We start from the raw sequence: 15,437 nt of genomic DNA, 5'->3' as shown, positions 1-15,437 counted from the left end.
ACTCAGCGGCAGATTCAGAGCAGCAGACCCCAGACTGAAGGGGCTCAAACAGCGGGACGTGTGTTCCCTCGGACGACAGGACGGGGACGTGTGTCCCCTCAGACGACAGGACGGGGAGCGCAGGTCGGGGGCTCGGCCGCTAGGCGGTGTCATCAGGAACCTGGGCACTGTCGGTCTCCGCTCTGTGACCGCTGGCTTGACCGGTTCTCCCCTCCCACAGGGGAGAAGAAACCTCCCCGCCAGCCACGGAATGTAATCCCTTCTCTTCTCCCTCCTCGGGGCCAAGTGGAGACCTGCGCCCGTCCGTCCTCGGGCCAGCTCAGCCCTGGGGGACTTGAGTGGGGTGACTGGATTGGACGGGTCACCTGGGAGAGGATGGACATGGGGGAGCCAGCCACAGTGCCCCCCCTGCATTGCTGACTGTCACGCGTGGGGTCTCCCAGCGCTGAGTCGAAGGCAGGACCTACTTTGAAGTCTTGATACGTCTACACAGGCAGTTCCGTGTGACGCCTGCCCGTTGTCACCAGGACGCACCACGAACCTCGTCTGGGGTTGGTCACGGTCGAGCGAGTCCTTTGATGTACTATTTCAACCCGTTCTTGGCACTTTATAGAGGATTCAGAGGAAGTAAACAGAACAGCCCCTGCCTTCCGGGATTGTAACATCTCGTGGGAAAGAGGCAGATATAAACACTTGAGAAGGTCAGTTAGAATGGGTGGGAACCGTGCATCAGGTGTGAAAGGAGCCCCTGCAAAGGTAACCGTAAGTAGACACCTACTGTGTACCACAACAGCGGTACCTCGGTTTTCGGCGATAATCAGTCTGAAAACAATTGGCGAAATCGGAAACCGACGAAAACTGAGGCAATTATTTCCATACGAATCAATGTAAATCCAATTAAATCCAATTAATTCGTTCTAGCCACTCCAAAATACATACCCAAAACACTTTACACCGAATACTGTGTACGCAGTAATCACTTACATGGAATTGTATGGTTAGCGCTCGCAATCAATAAAAAAAAGCACAAAAGCTGGAGAGCAGTGGAATTGTCTGGCTGGACGCGTGGGGTGACCCTCACACAATGAGAAACAACGCCACACAGAGCAGGAGAACACGAGTCACCCTTTGTTTTCACAAAATGAGCAGTGAGGTCACATGGGCACGCCGATGAAATCTGAGGCAACCGACGAAAACCGAGGCACACAACTGTCCCGTGTGACGTGCTTGACACTTGTGACTCTGTGTAATTCTTGCAACAGCCCTGTGGGGTAGGCGGTGGTGTCCCCACTCGATAGAGGAGAAAATGGAGGCTCGGGAGATTAAAGCCCTGCCCAGAGTCGCCCAGCTGGTTAGTGCTGGGGCTAGGATTTGAACCCAGAGCTGTCTGGCTCCAAAGCTTGCGCTCATCTGCTGCACCATGCTTGACCCCATCGGCAAAGGTGGGACGGAAACGTCCAACCAGTCAAGCCTCTTTTTAGCATCTCCTTTTGGGGGGCAGGGACGAGAAGAGCGTGCGGTTCTGGGGTGAAGTGGCAGCTCGGAGAGAGCTCTGGGCTCTGCAGAAGGAGCTGCTCGGAGGGCGTTGGGGGAGCAGGATGCTCCCAGGAGCCCAGCCCCCCGGGAAGTGGGGAGCCCACCAAACCTGGCGAAGGAAGGCGTCGAGGCGGGATGCAGGTCTGACACCACCGTGGCTGGCCGGCCGGGGCTCTGAAGACCCTGCAGGATGTCCTGGTCCCAGGTGAATGGCCACCTTGCTCAGCCACTGGACACAGGCTGCCCCGGGGAGGGCGTGACCCCAGCGAGCCTGCTCTCCGCTCTGCGGCAGGTCCCGCGGGGGATCCGGCCTGCGCACCCAGTCCGTCCCAGCGATGCCGAGGGCAAATTCTGCCTGTGTCCCCCTCTGCCCTTGTTCTAGTCTGGGTCCCGTGAGTGGCACTGGCCGTGGGGCCGGGGGCCTCTCTGACTGGCGATGGGTCAGGACCCGCAATGACGGGCCGCAGGGGTCACTCATTCCCTCCCGCGCTTGCTCAGACGCTTGCAGTAGGACATCTTTCCGTCGGGCCCCCTTCCTTTTAAACCAGGGTCTCGGTTACCCCGCGAACATGCCGTTCTGCCAGTGGGCCACATTGTGTCCAACAACAGCGGGCCGGTGACACTGAGATCCGCCAGACCCGGCCACCAGCTGCCCCTGCGTCTCTGCCGTGGGTGGACTTTCGGGGCTGCGCTCCACTAAGGTGATCACGGGGACGTTCACAGGCTTTTTGAAGTCACAATAGACTCCTCTCCCATGATATGCTAGTTAGCCTGACTGGAGTAAATCACTTCCCCCTGTGTCTGTATATCACACTTCCTGTCATACGCCTTAAATGGCGGCGGCTTCTATTGAAAAAGGCAGACACGTCTGGGCCCGATGACAGAGCCGTTCTGCTGCGGCTGAGCCAGAGGAGACACAGCGCGGTCAACAAGCCCAGAGTGGCATCCCGCGTCTTCACCCGGGAGTCGTGTGGCCTTGGGGACGTTTCTTACCCGCCCCGGGCCTGGGTCCTCCTCAGGGGGACGGGTGAGCCAGCACTGAGTCTGTTATTCTGGCTTCCTAACAGTTAACCCTCCTGCTGGAATTCAGGGAGGACTGTGTCCACCACGTTTGATCAAAGTGACGTGGAGCGTGACCAGCCTCCCTTGTCCGGGACGGTGCAGGTCGGCGGACAACCGCACACGCGTTGGCTCGGTGGTGACCAGGACCTGGAGGTCCCTTTCTCACAAACTGCAGGGCAGTCCGGTGTCCCCGGGGCCCAGCTGGGATTCTCGTCCAGTCCATCGAATGCAACTGAGTTCATCAAAACGTCAGCCTTGACGTGCATCTCAGTGAAAGTCCATGTTCTCCAAACACGGGGAAGCCGCTGCTAACTTTTCACCCCCCACCCCGGCAGGGCCAGCCGTGGGTCCATCGGTCCCACACGAAGCAGAAGAAGTGTCTCCTCTGCTCACTCGGGGCCCTGGCTGACCCCCGGCTCACCGGCAGGGGCCTCGGTTACCGGAGCGACCTGGAGGCGTCTTCTCTGCAGCCTGCCCCCCACCCTCTAAAATGCGGGGTAACTTTGAATGGGAGGCTGAGCGCAGCACAGGTTAGTGGAGATACGGTATCCCCTCCCACCACCACCTGTGGCTTTCCTCTCCGTGGTTTCAGTGAGCCCTGGCCAACCACATTCTGAAAATACTCAATGGAAATTTCCAGAAAGAAACGAGTCATAGGGTTTAAACGGCACGCTGTTCCGAGCCATGTGATGAGACCTCGTGAGTCCCGCTCCCTCCCGCCCGGGACGTGGCTCATCCCTTTGTCCAGGTGTCCACGCAGCGGGCGCTCCACCCGTTAGGCAGTCGGCAGCCCCCTTGGTTATCAGATGGACTGTCACGGAATCCCAGGGCCAGTGTTCGAGTCACCCTCATTGTACCCAGTAACGGCCCCACGCACAGGAGCGGTGGTGCTGGCCACCCGGACGTGCCCCAGGGGAGCCGTGACCTGCCTCCCTGACTTGAGAAGGAGAGAGTCGCCCACTCAGCGAGGCATTTTTTTTTTTTTTTTTGTATTTTTCTGAAGCTGGAAACGGGGAGGCAGTCAGACTCAGGCATGCACCCAACCGGGATCCACCTGGCGCGCCCACCAGGGGGCGATGCTCTACCCGTCCGGGGCGTCGCTCTGCCGCAACCAGAGCCATTCTAGCGCCTGAAGCAGAGGCCACGGAGCCATCCTCAGTGCCCCAGGCCATCTTTGCTCCAATGGAGCCTCGGCTGTGGGAGGGGAAGAGAGAGACAGAGAGGAAGGAGAGGGGGAGGGGTGGAGAAGCAGATGGGTGCTTCTCCTGTGTACCCTGGCCGGGAATCGAACCCAGGACTCCTGCACGCCAGGCCGATGCTCTACCACTGAGCCAACCGGCCAGGGCCTCAGTGAGGCATTTTATGGTCTCACCCCTCGCTAGGAGGGGGACTATATAGTATAGCAGGTCCTCAAATGAGGTCGTTTCACTCAATGTCCTCTCGTTCTAATGTCGTCAAGAGAGAAACACCGATTCTCGGCTGGGCCACCGTCTGGAGTCTGCAGGTTCTCCTCCCGCCAGCGGGGGATTTCTTGGGGACTCTGGTTTGCTCCCACTTCCTGAGGATGTGCACGAGAGGCCGACAGGCGTGTCTGAGTCGTCAGAGGGAGTGCGTGTGAGTGGTCCTGCGGTGGAAGGGCGTCCTGTCCGGGGTGGGTCCCGCCTGTGCCCTGAGCGGCCCGGTAGACTCTGGCTGCTGGCGACCCTGAGCTGGCACCAGAGTGCCGGAAAGTCCTTATCTTGTTTTCAGTCTATCTTAAATGCATGTAGAACTTAACATTTCTTTCAGTGTTTCACAGCAGCCGTGTTTTGGGTCCTTCTTGAGAAGTTTGGCGATGTTTTTGTGGCCGGCTGTATGCTGTAGAGACTGAACTCTGGCTCCTACCCATCAGCCCAGGGTACAGTTGGTTTTATGACATGTCATTTCACTTACAGACGTGCTTTCCAAGACCTACTGACAGCGTGAACTCGGGACTCACATACAATAAGATATTTAGAGAGTGAGAGAGAGAGAGACCATAGTCACGTGATTTTTATTATGCTCTATTGCTATGGAAAAAGTAATTATTGACTGTATTCAGGTGACATGGGTTAATGAAACTGCCCAGGGTTCAGGTGTACAGTTCTATAATGCACCATCTGTGGGCTGCATTGTGTGCTCCCCACCCCAAGGCACATCTCCGCCCATCACCATCTGTCCCCTCCCCCTCTTCCCTCCCCCTCCCTTCCCCTCTGGTGGTCCCCACGCTGTTATCTGTGTCTGTGAGTTCTTTCTTCTTTGCTTAATCCCTTCATCTTTTCCACCCGGCCCCTCAACCCCCTCCCCTCTGACAGCTGCCAGTCTGTCCTCTGGGTCTGTGAGTCTGTTTCTATCTCGTTAGCTTATTTTGTTCATTAGATTTCACAGCCAGTGTATTGTTATAACTGTTCTCTATCCTTTTTAGTTATTAATCTCTTACTGCGTCTAATTAAGCTTTATCGTAGGTACGTATGAATAGGAGAAAATGTAGTATTTTAGGGGGTTGGTTCTACCTGTCGTTTTGGGCCTCCAGGGGGGGTCTTGGAACATACCCCCCCCACGGATAACGGGGTGGGGGGACTATTGTATTTGCAGCAAGCAGCATGCCCCTTATGAAAGACTCTACCTGAAGAGGCTTTAGGATTTTTTTAACCCCCGCCCCCCCTTTTCCTGTCCGGAATGTGTGTCCTTTCCCCTCATAAAGCCACATCAGGCTCCTGGGCTGGCCCCTGGGTGTGGGCAGCCTGGGTCACTGTGTCTGGTCTGCCAGCACCAAGCCACACGGCGCGGGGAGGGGGGGCTGTCTCGGGGCGGGTTCCCACACTGGCTCCATTGGAGCGATAATTGGAGGGGCTGTCGTTAGGGTACCTCTTAACAGCTTCCTTAAATGTGCCGACTTAAATTTATTTAGTTCCAAGGGCTCTCTGAGCGGCCATAACTATATTTCACATAGTGATTTTCTAAAAATTAGAAATGCCACTTTTTTTTTCCCCCAGCCCAAGAATTTCAATGAACCAATTATTCAAAACCAAATTCAATCAAGTGCATTTTTTCTTTTTTTTCTTTTTTTCCCTTTGGCAGACGTTGTGTTTGTTCCCGGGCCTGCGAAGAGGCAGGATGCTGCCGTCGCATTGGCTGCGGCGAACCGGGAGATGGGGCTGTCAGGGTTTATTGCTAATTTGGCTGTTAAGCCTTGACAGGACCCGACAACACTGCCTCACGTAATGATATTTAATGTCTGGTCTTGGCTTTGAGCTCCAGTGTTCCCAAGTGTTGGCAGGCACACGGCCTCGCTGCTCTTCTGCAATAGCTGCTCCCCGCTCAGTTGACTTTCCGCGGGCGGAGGACAGTCTGCCGGTGCACAGCGGTGGGGGCGGCCTCTCCGTGACGCCCGTGTGCTGTAACGCAGTGGTCCCCAACCTTTTTTGGGGCCACGGACTGGTTTAACGTCAGAAGATATTTTCACGGGCCGGCCTTTAGGGTGGGACGGATAAATGCACAAAATAAAATGATGCGGCCGGCGTAAAAACTGTGGTATTTTTAAATATAATTGTCGAACTTACGAGACAAGCATCAAGAGTGAGTCTTCCACGGATGGAACAGAGGGAATCTGGTCATTTTTAAAAAAGAAAACATCGTTCAGACTTTAATATAAATAAAACGGAAATAATGTAAGTTATTTATTCTTTCTCTGCGGACCAGTACCAATTGGCCCACGGACCAGTACCGGTCCGTGGCCTGGGGGTTGGGGAACCACTGCTGTAACTCATGTGGGGTGGAGGCTTGCACGGGTGTTTCAACTGACCCGCTCTGATGCTGGCATCGTACAGCCACGGAGAGGATAAGAATAAAACACGCCAGGCCCCAGTGTCCCTGCTGTGGGTGAGGGTGGGAATCCTGCCCGAACTGAGAGGGCCGTTGGACTTGGCCCGGGAGGTGGATTATGGGAAAAGTTAGAGATCTGCGTGTCTTGTAGAGAACCAGAATGTGTCACGGCCGAGTGTGAAGCGCCCAGGATGGCTTGCGTCTGAGTCTCTGCGTCACTGCCGACGACCTGGGTGGCCCTGGATGCGCTACCGGAACCCCCTGGGCCTCCGTCTTCCCATCTGTAAAATGAGGTTGATACTCACGGAAACGGAAACTGGGAAGGGTGACCCTTGTTCTTCCAAGACGCGCGGCGAGGAGCTCGCGGGAAGAGGTGGTCCGCTCATCGCCTGGCTGGAAAGGGGTCGCCTCCCCTTGGCCCTGGTGGTCATCGGTTCCAGGGCATGGGCGCGGCTGGGAAATGGCTTCACAGAACTCTCGGGCACCAGGTAACCCCAGGTCACAAAGACAAGGTTGAAGGACCAGTAAACGGTCCTATTCCCGCCTTCCGCAGACGGCTGTGGAGTTGGGTGTGTGCACAGCTCTCCCTGGGAGAGGACCCCTGTCCTTCCAACATGGAGTGAGAGTCGTAAAGGAACAAGGCACTGCTCTCGCCAGTTCCACAGTCAAGATGCGCTCAGACTGAGATAGAGCCAAGGTAGTTTTCCGGCATAAAAGCCTGTGATTTGGGGTTCTTTTCACACTCACAGGTGTTGGTTGTCATCTTCTAACTGGGAACTCTGGGATGACCTGACAGTGACCTCTGTGGTCTGGGGTTAGAGGGCCGTCCACGGAGGAGCTGGGACAAGCAGACCGAGCCCATTGCCATCTCCTCAGGCCTTAGGGACCCGCCCCGCACAGCGTCCAAGAGCCGAGGTGACGCGGAGAAGGGTTTCCCCAGACCACGCGGCGGCGCCTCGGCGACAGGACGGGGCGTGCGTGTTCGGTGGCCCCACACCAGGGGCCTCGCTCGCGGCTGGTGTTCACCAGGCTCTTACCGCTGTGCCTGGGCTTCTCGTTCACGTGTTCCTCACTCATGAGACCTTGCAATCCGGGCGTTTGGGGATCTTTAATAACTGCCTGGGAGGAAACTGACACGGAGCAGAATGGAGTGAGTGGGCGAGTCGGAACTCGTCCCGGATTGCCTGGCAGCACGGTGCCTGCCCCCCGTCACGTGTGCCCTGCTCCTGGGCGTGGCCCTGCTCCTGGGCGTGGCTCTGCTCCTGGGCGTGGCCCTGCCAGTGCCAGGCAGGTGATGTGACCCTCCTCCCCTCCCGGACCTCCCTGAGACTCCTCTCACCTGTAAACTGAGGGCGCTGGGCTCTGCGTCCAGGACCCCTCCCACGACAGCATCCCACGACTTCAGGCGTGTTGAGCGCTTCCTATCAAAGAAAAATGTCGGTAGAATCCACACGTGTCTAACTCATGTCCCCAACTCCCTTTGTTTCTGCTGGATGTCCCCTCAGAGTGCCTGAGGATGCTGCCTACATGTGCTCTACCTTATCTGTTTACTTTAAATGCCAAGTGAACAATGCTGCTATAAACATGGGGGTGCATTTCTCCTTCTGGAACCGTTCCATGGTGTCCTTGGGGTATAATTGTTCACCGTGGCGAAGATCTGGAAACAGCCCAAGTGTCCGTCAGAGGACGAGTGGATTAAAAAGCTTTGGTACATATATACTATGGAATATTACTCAGCCATAAGAAATGATGACATCGGATCATTTACAATAACATGGGTGGACCTTGATAACATTATGCGGAGTGAAATAAGTAAATCAGAAAAAAACTAAGAACTATATGAACCCATGCATAGATGGGACATAAAAATGGGACTCAGAGACATGGACAGGAATGTGATGGTAACAGGGAGTGGGGTGGAGGGGTGGGGAAGGGCCGAGGAAGGAGAGAGGGGGTGGGGGAGGGTAGGGGCACAAAGAAAACCAGATAGAAGGTGACGGAGGACGATTTGACTTTGAGTGAGGGGTATGCAGCACAATCAAAGGTCAAGATAATCTGGAGATGTTTTCTCGGAACATATGTACCCTGATTTATCAATGTCACTGCATTAAAATTAATAAAAATAAGATTTAAAAAAATGCCAAGTGACCCATAGTGGCTGCCTGCACATTTTGGACCTTGCTGGTCCTTGTGTCTGATTCTGTGCCCTGGGAACCGCCCACCCTCGTCTGCAGTGCTGTCTGAGAGCAGCTCTCTGGGGACAGCTGACAATCTTGGGTGAAACGAGCTCACAGTTGTGTTCAGTAGAACGCTCCCAGCTGAGTTAGAGCTGAGACGTGACCTGCTATCCAACGGAAGCGTCTGAGAACTTGGGAGTTGCTGGGAGGTTGTGAGACTAGATAGGGGACATAATTTTACCGCGATAAAATGATCACACGGCCCCCTCAGGTAGGATTAGTGACGAGAGGAGGCTGTGGTCACCACAGAGGGACAGAGCACTGCCCGCTCGCTGCCAGATGGGGTCGAATCCAATGTAAAGGCGTGGCAGGGAGGAAAGGAAGGTGAACCGGAAGAACTTCAGGGCTGGTGTGTGGAGACGGTTAGTGTAAATCTTTCTGTTCTCCGTGACTTCCTCCCCTCGCACAGTGCATAATGTCAGTGTAAAATAACCCGATGACCGATGACGTCTATAACTAAAATAGCCATGACAAAGAGTTTTCGACCTCGACCCAACAACGAATGGCTAAAATTCACCTCTTATTCATTTACTTAGTTATCCGTTCAGTAATTCTAGAAGATGACCTGAAACTCAGCTCTCCTCCCCCCACCACCCACAGCTGACGCCTCCAGGGGACAACATGCAGCTTCAATGGGGCTAGCTGGCCCCTTCCCCCTCCACTGAGTTGGGGCCCCCGACAGGCGCTCCCAGGGCCCCCCCCCTACGTCTCACAGTAGCACTCAGCACGTCCCACTGTCACTGTGTATTTCCCGGTCAGACAGCTTTCGGCCCTTGTCTCAGGACAGTTCTTCATCCGTGTGAAATTATCCCGTGTGTTGCTTTTGCTAAATGACATTAGATGCTTCAGCCACGTGACAACCAAAAATTCCCCCATTCGCTTCCAAATGCCCCGTGTGGGTGAACATTTTTCCTCGCTGAGAACTGATAGCTGAAGAGACATTCCAAGGAGGCGGCCATCCTGCGTACCCTCCCAATATCATAGTCTTTGTACCTCCCACGCCGCCTGGGGCACACACAGGACCAGTGAAGGAACGGTTGACCCACTGAGTGGTTGGGACTGGGATGCAGAGAGGGGTCAGTCGCGGGCTGTTTGAAGCGCGGTGGGAGGGGAACTCAGGACGCTTCACAGTGCCGGTGCCAGCCAGCCAGCCAGCCCGGGTCGCTGCTCATTCTGATTCTTTGGGTCTTTCTTCACATGACTGGTGAAGCAGAAGGGAGGGGGGCAGAGAATGAGGCTGTGACTGCTATGTCCCTAACCCAGGAGGGGGCCCCCGGGTCTGTATTTATTCTCCTGCTGATTTCATGGCATCCCCCTTTTGGGACTCGGGAGATAAAATTCCCAGAAGAGAAACACGAGGGTGTGTCGGGGCACCTTGCTAAGACTTCTCGATGGACGGCTGTCGCCCCCACTCGGGAGAGCACCCTCTACATCAGCCTCGACCTGCAGACACCAAACCCGGGTCTCTCGCGCCCTCCATCCCGGACTGGCTCAGCGCTGTTCCTGTCGGCGCCTGTCTTCCAGATTCTTACTTCAGTTTCTCTGTGACGTCGGTGAGAGATAGAAGGTCTTGATATTTGAAGGCCACCGTAAAAAAAATCTGAGAAGTCAGATTACCTCACGTTTTTGGTCTAGACTGACTTGACCGGCGTCAGTGAGAAACAACAGCTCTACGAAATCCAGAAATCCACCTGACGGAGTACATCCAAGTTCACTCTTTTTGTTTATAGTTAAAGTCCCCTCCCTCCTGACATATTTTGTTGTGTTTTATCTCCCAAAGTTCTCCCTAGACCTCTTTTTCTTTTTCTTTTTCTTTTTTATGACAGGAAGAGAGAGAGATGAGAAGCTTAAATTCTTTGTTGCAGCTCCTTAGTTGTTCTTTGATTGTTTTCTCATACATGCTTGACCAGGAGGGCTACAGCAGACCGAGTGACCCCTTGCTCAAACCAGTGACCTTGAGCTTCAAGCCAGCGGCCTTTGGGCTCAAGCCAACGACCACAAGGTCATGTCTATGATTCCACGTTCAAGCCAGTGACCCTGTACTCCAGCTGGTGAGCCCACGCTCAAGCCAGATGATCCTGCACTCAAGCCGGCAACCTTGGGGTTTGAACCTGGGTCCTCTGCACCCCAGTCTCATGCTCTATCTGATGTTCTGTCCACTGCGCCACTGCCTGGTCAGGCTCTCTAGACCTCTTCTTAAGATAGAGAGGTCAGACATCTTGTGGCTCCATTCTAATTACCATTTGCCTTATGTGATACACTGGACATGTGTGTCCTCCCAAAATTCACATGCTGAACCTCTGTCCTCCAGTGTGACATGGCAGGCAGGGCTCAGAGGTGGGGCTTTAGGGAGGTCATTTAGATTAGATGAGGTCAAGAGGGTGGCATGCCCATGAACGGGGTCAGTGCCCTTATCAGAGTCACGAGAGAGCCGGTTTCCTCTCTGATTTCCATGTAAAGGAAATGAGAGGTCTGCCACCTGGAAAAGGGTCCTCACCAGAACCCACCCGTGCTGGCCCTCCGATTTTGAACTTCCAGCCTCCGGTTTCTGCTGTCTGTAAGCTACACAGTCTTCGGTACCTTATCTCAGCCGCCTAAACGAAGACACCCCATCTGCATTCTTATCGGACGCCAGGACAAGCAGGGGTGAGGTGCCCACGTGAAGGGTTTAGCAAGGAGCACACGCCCACTTGTTCAGCTTCCTGCTGTGGTCACGGTCCCCACCCCCTCACTCTCTGAGCGTAATGAATGCCGACCAATCCATGGCTCCTCCTGAATTCACCGCCGCCTGCCTACACCCGTCCCTCCCATTTCCGACTGTGGCCTGCGTTGACTCACCTGCCTTTATTTACTTGTTGTTTTTACACCAACTTTTATATCTTTCTCTTCCACTTTATAATATCACCCATTCCATAGGTTAACGCTTTTATGGGAAAAACAAAGGTTTTCCTGGAATCCACTTCAAAAATAAGGTTCCCACACAAACTCTTCTGTGGGGGCCGAGCAGCACAAGCAGGGAGCAGGGGTGAGTCGTTGTTCATGGAGACGGACCTGGTTTGGCCTTTGTCCACACCCACCTCTCCCGGGCAGGGTGACCAGGGGTCGCGAGGAGAGCCCCAGGGGAGCAAGTAGAAGAATTCTACCTTTGACCCTGCCGTGCTTTGCCTGGCATTTCCTGCCTGGGACCGATGTCTTCACAGTATTTGCCCTCCTGTGGTTGTGGTTCAGGAGAGCTCTCTCGGGGCCGGGCCGCGTCAGGTCAGACAGTGGGACAGGTGGTCTTGCTGAAGGATAGCGTCAGCCCTTGACCACCGACGGCTGCCGAACGAATGGGAAAAATTCAAGCTCATTGCCGGAGGTCTTGAGAGGCTCCCTTCTGTGACTTGGCTTCGTGTGGTGGATGCATCTGTTTTATTCATCCTTTTTCTCTTAACGTCTTTGATATTGAGAACTAACCTGCAGTCGAAGAACATCGTTCAAGATCAGCGTCCGGCATCGTTAGGAAAAACACACCGTGCAGTTTGGAGAGGCAGCACCTTAGAAAGAACTGGGTATCCAGTGACCTTGTGGTGGGGTCCTGGCTGTGTGACCTTGGGCGTATATCACTGAGCCTTCTAAAGCCGTGTGTGTGTGTGTGTGTGTGTGTGTGTGTGTGTGTGTGTGTTTAAGACCATCAAATCAGGTCATAATCCCGCCTTATTTTATTGAACAAATGACATGACTGACAAGCAGTTTTGCGATCAGTAGGGCTCACTGCAAATCTATTGTATATGACAATGTATTCAGTTTTCGTTTTGTTTTGCTTAAAATTTTCTCTAAACACTGTAATCTCAACTCAATTTTCCTTCAAGAACTCATCTCTCTTTGATGGGAGGGTGCTGTTAGAGGCTGTTTCATAAGAAATTGGATACTTCCACACAAAAGGCACGAACATTTTCTTTTTACAGAGAGAAAGATTCATTTGATGCCAGAGAGACTGAGCAGAATTGTGCATCCGCGTAAGTGACGTGGCTTCGTTCATTCCTTACGTCTTGCTACAAGCAAATTAGTCCCAACTCAGCCGCGTAAAGCAGTGCATGTCTGTCACGTCAGCTCACAGTTTCTCGGGAGCCCCGTTTAGCTGGTGGCTCCAGCTCAGCGTCTCAGTGGCTGGCAGTGACGGCGTCTGCCGGATTCTGGTTATCGGAAGGCCCCAGCGTGGCCGTCGGCAGGGAGCCTCGATTCCCTGCCGGCTGTTCTCCGGCTTCAGCCCTTGACCACGTGGGCCTCCCCAGAGGACCGCTGCGGTGACGTCTCAGAATGGCGCTGGTCCCCCCCTAGAGAGCACGACCCAAAGACGGAGGCAGAAGAGGTGACGATGCCCTTGGTGACCTAGCCCCTGAGGCCACACACCGCTTCTTCCACGAGGGTCCCAGCTCCCCATTCCAGATGCCCAGGGAAACTTGAATTTCAGACAAGCAGCAGATGCGTGTTGTACTCTACGTCTCATGGAATATTTGGGGTGCACTTACACTGAGGAGCGTCCATCCTTTATCTCAGATGTCACCGGGCGCCCGACATGTGTCTCCCCCTGTGCATGGTGCCTTTGCTTTGGAAAACGGACCGAATCAGACAAGCCGAAGCAACTGCTTCCTCCTCTGTGTATTCCTGGCCTTTCACCGGACAGATGTAGTCAGATCTGTTTCTCCCTTGTGCCAGTGAGCAAAGAGGGTCACAATTCTGAGCCAACACTCAGGAATCTGAGCCCTGTCCGTTTGGTAGGTCCCTCTCCCTCTTCTTGTGCAGCTGTGAGTCAGTGGGCATCGGTCTGAGGAAGGCCCTCTGCCTCTGCCTCTGCCCATCACCTGTCTGCCGGGAGCCGGCGGGGCAGTGCCTGGGTCCCGTCCTCCCTTGCCCTGGGTGGTGTGGCGGTGGCACGGTTGGAGGACCGGGCACTGATGCCCGTAGTTCCCAGCACGTCTCACTGAACAGCGGGTGGGGTGGAGAAGGGAAGGTTTCGCTCTGGGTGTTATTTTGTTTGTTTGTTTCGGATCTTCAAAAGGCTTTTCTTTAAAGAGGCGCCTGTCTCACCAGCCAGCCCGCCAGCCCCTAAACCTCAAAGGGACGGAGCCGGGAGAAAAATACGGTACCAGGTTTGATCTCGCACGCTCTGAGCTCCCCAGGCCCCAGACGGGAGCTTCGGCAGAATGGAGAGAGTTTGTCTTTCTGTTCTCTGTGGTCTCCTTCTCGAGAAAGCAGAGATGACTCCGTGGAGGAGCCCGTGGCTTCTGTCAACGCCCCTGATGATGTCTCCAGGTCTGGTAAAGGGCCTCAGGGGAGCAGGGCCCTGGCGGCTTTCTGACGTGGCAAAGCCGTTTTCTCCCCGAACGAACGCACGGAGAGGCTTCGGAGAGTCCCGTGGGGAGAAGTCAGCAGAAACGACGCATTACAGGCGCCCACAAAGAAAACAAGCGATTAGCATTTCAAAATGGAACAGTTCATATCGATATGGGCGTGCCTGTGTGTGCATAAATACAGTCTTCATCACGGGTGACATAAAACAATATTAGAATTACACTTCTTCCCTGGTTCAGCATTACAGCGTTCACACTGCATGACAATTCCACAGCACTTCAGGTTTTAGCAGGACGATGATTGTCCCTAGTTGATAAATGCATTTCAGCTCTCACAATAGCAAGGAAGAGTGTACGCAAGTGATTGAACAGTATGAAAATAGATTTAACTTCCACTTGAGTGTCTGGGTAGTTTCATCTAGCTTCTCGCAGAATGATTTGTTCTTGCTCTTTACCTTAATTTCTGAGGGAATTCAAGATGATACCCACAGTTTTCCAGGCAGCTCAGTTGGTTAGAGCATGGTCCCCATGCCCAGGGTTGCTGTTGGTCCCCAGTCAGGGCACATCCAAGAATCAACCAATGAATCATCAGAGGATGGAACAGCTGACTGATGTTTCTGTCCCCTTCCCCCCTCTCTCTCTCTTAAAAAATTTTAAAAGGCCCTGGCTGGTTGGCTCAGTGGTAGAGCATTGGCCTGGTGTGTGGAAGTCCCAGGTTTGATTCCTGGTCAGGGCACACAGGAGAAGCAACCATCTGCTTCTCCTCCCCACCCCTCATTCTTCTCTCTCTCTCTCTCTCTCCCCCCTCCATGGAGCCTCTGCCTCAGGCACTAAAAATAGTTCAGTTGTGAGCATGGCCCCAGACGGGCAGAGCATCAACCCCAGATGGGGTTGCCGGGTGGATCCTGGTTGGGGCGCATGCGGGGGTCTGTCTCTGCCTCCCCTCCTCTCACGTAAAACAAACAAACAAACAAACAAACAAACAAATAAATAAATAGGACACCTATGTTTTCAAAGTCTAAGATGACCATTTCTGCCCTTTCCTGTCGAACACATCTTATGTTTTCATTGGCTAAAGCCGACACCCTGACCTCTGCTGTTTGTTAGAAGCAGTTGCTGAGCTCGGCCGTCCCCGAGGGTGGAGGGTCCTCGGGCTCCACCTCGTGGAGTGAGAGCTGTCAGATAATTGTGAGCCCATGTCCGAAACCGCCACGGTGGCATGTGGACTTTCCAAGCCACCACACGTGCCCTCAGAAACTCAGCTCTCCACTCTTCACCTTTGTCACGCTAGGGAGCCACCTCTGTCTCCTTAGGTGTGAACTGGGATGGAACCTGCCTGCTCAGGGCTGCACAAAAGCCCTTTCCCAAGCTCCTCCTCCTCTCTTGCCAGACCCGACCCTAGAGGCTCACTTTCTTTGCAGCTAGG

The sequence above is a fragment of the Saccopteryx bilineata genome, chromosome 10, assembly GCF_036850765.1.
Source record: "Saccopteryx bilineata isolate mSacBil1 chromosome 10, mSacBil1_pri_phased_curated, whole genome shotgun sequence".
In the NCBI taxonomy this organism is placed as follows: Eukaryota; Metazoa; Chordata; class Mammalia; order Chiroptera; family Emballonuridae; genus Saccopteryx; species Saccopteryx bilineata.
This window is presented reverse-complemented; position numbering follows the sequence as displayed.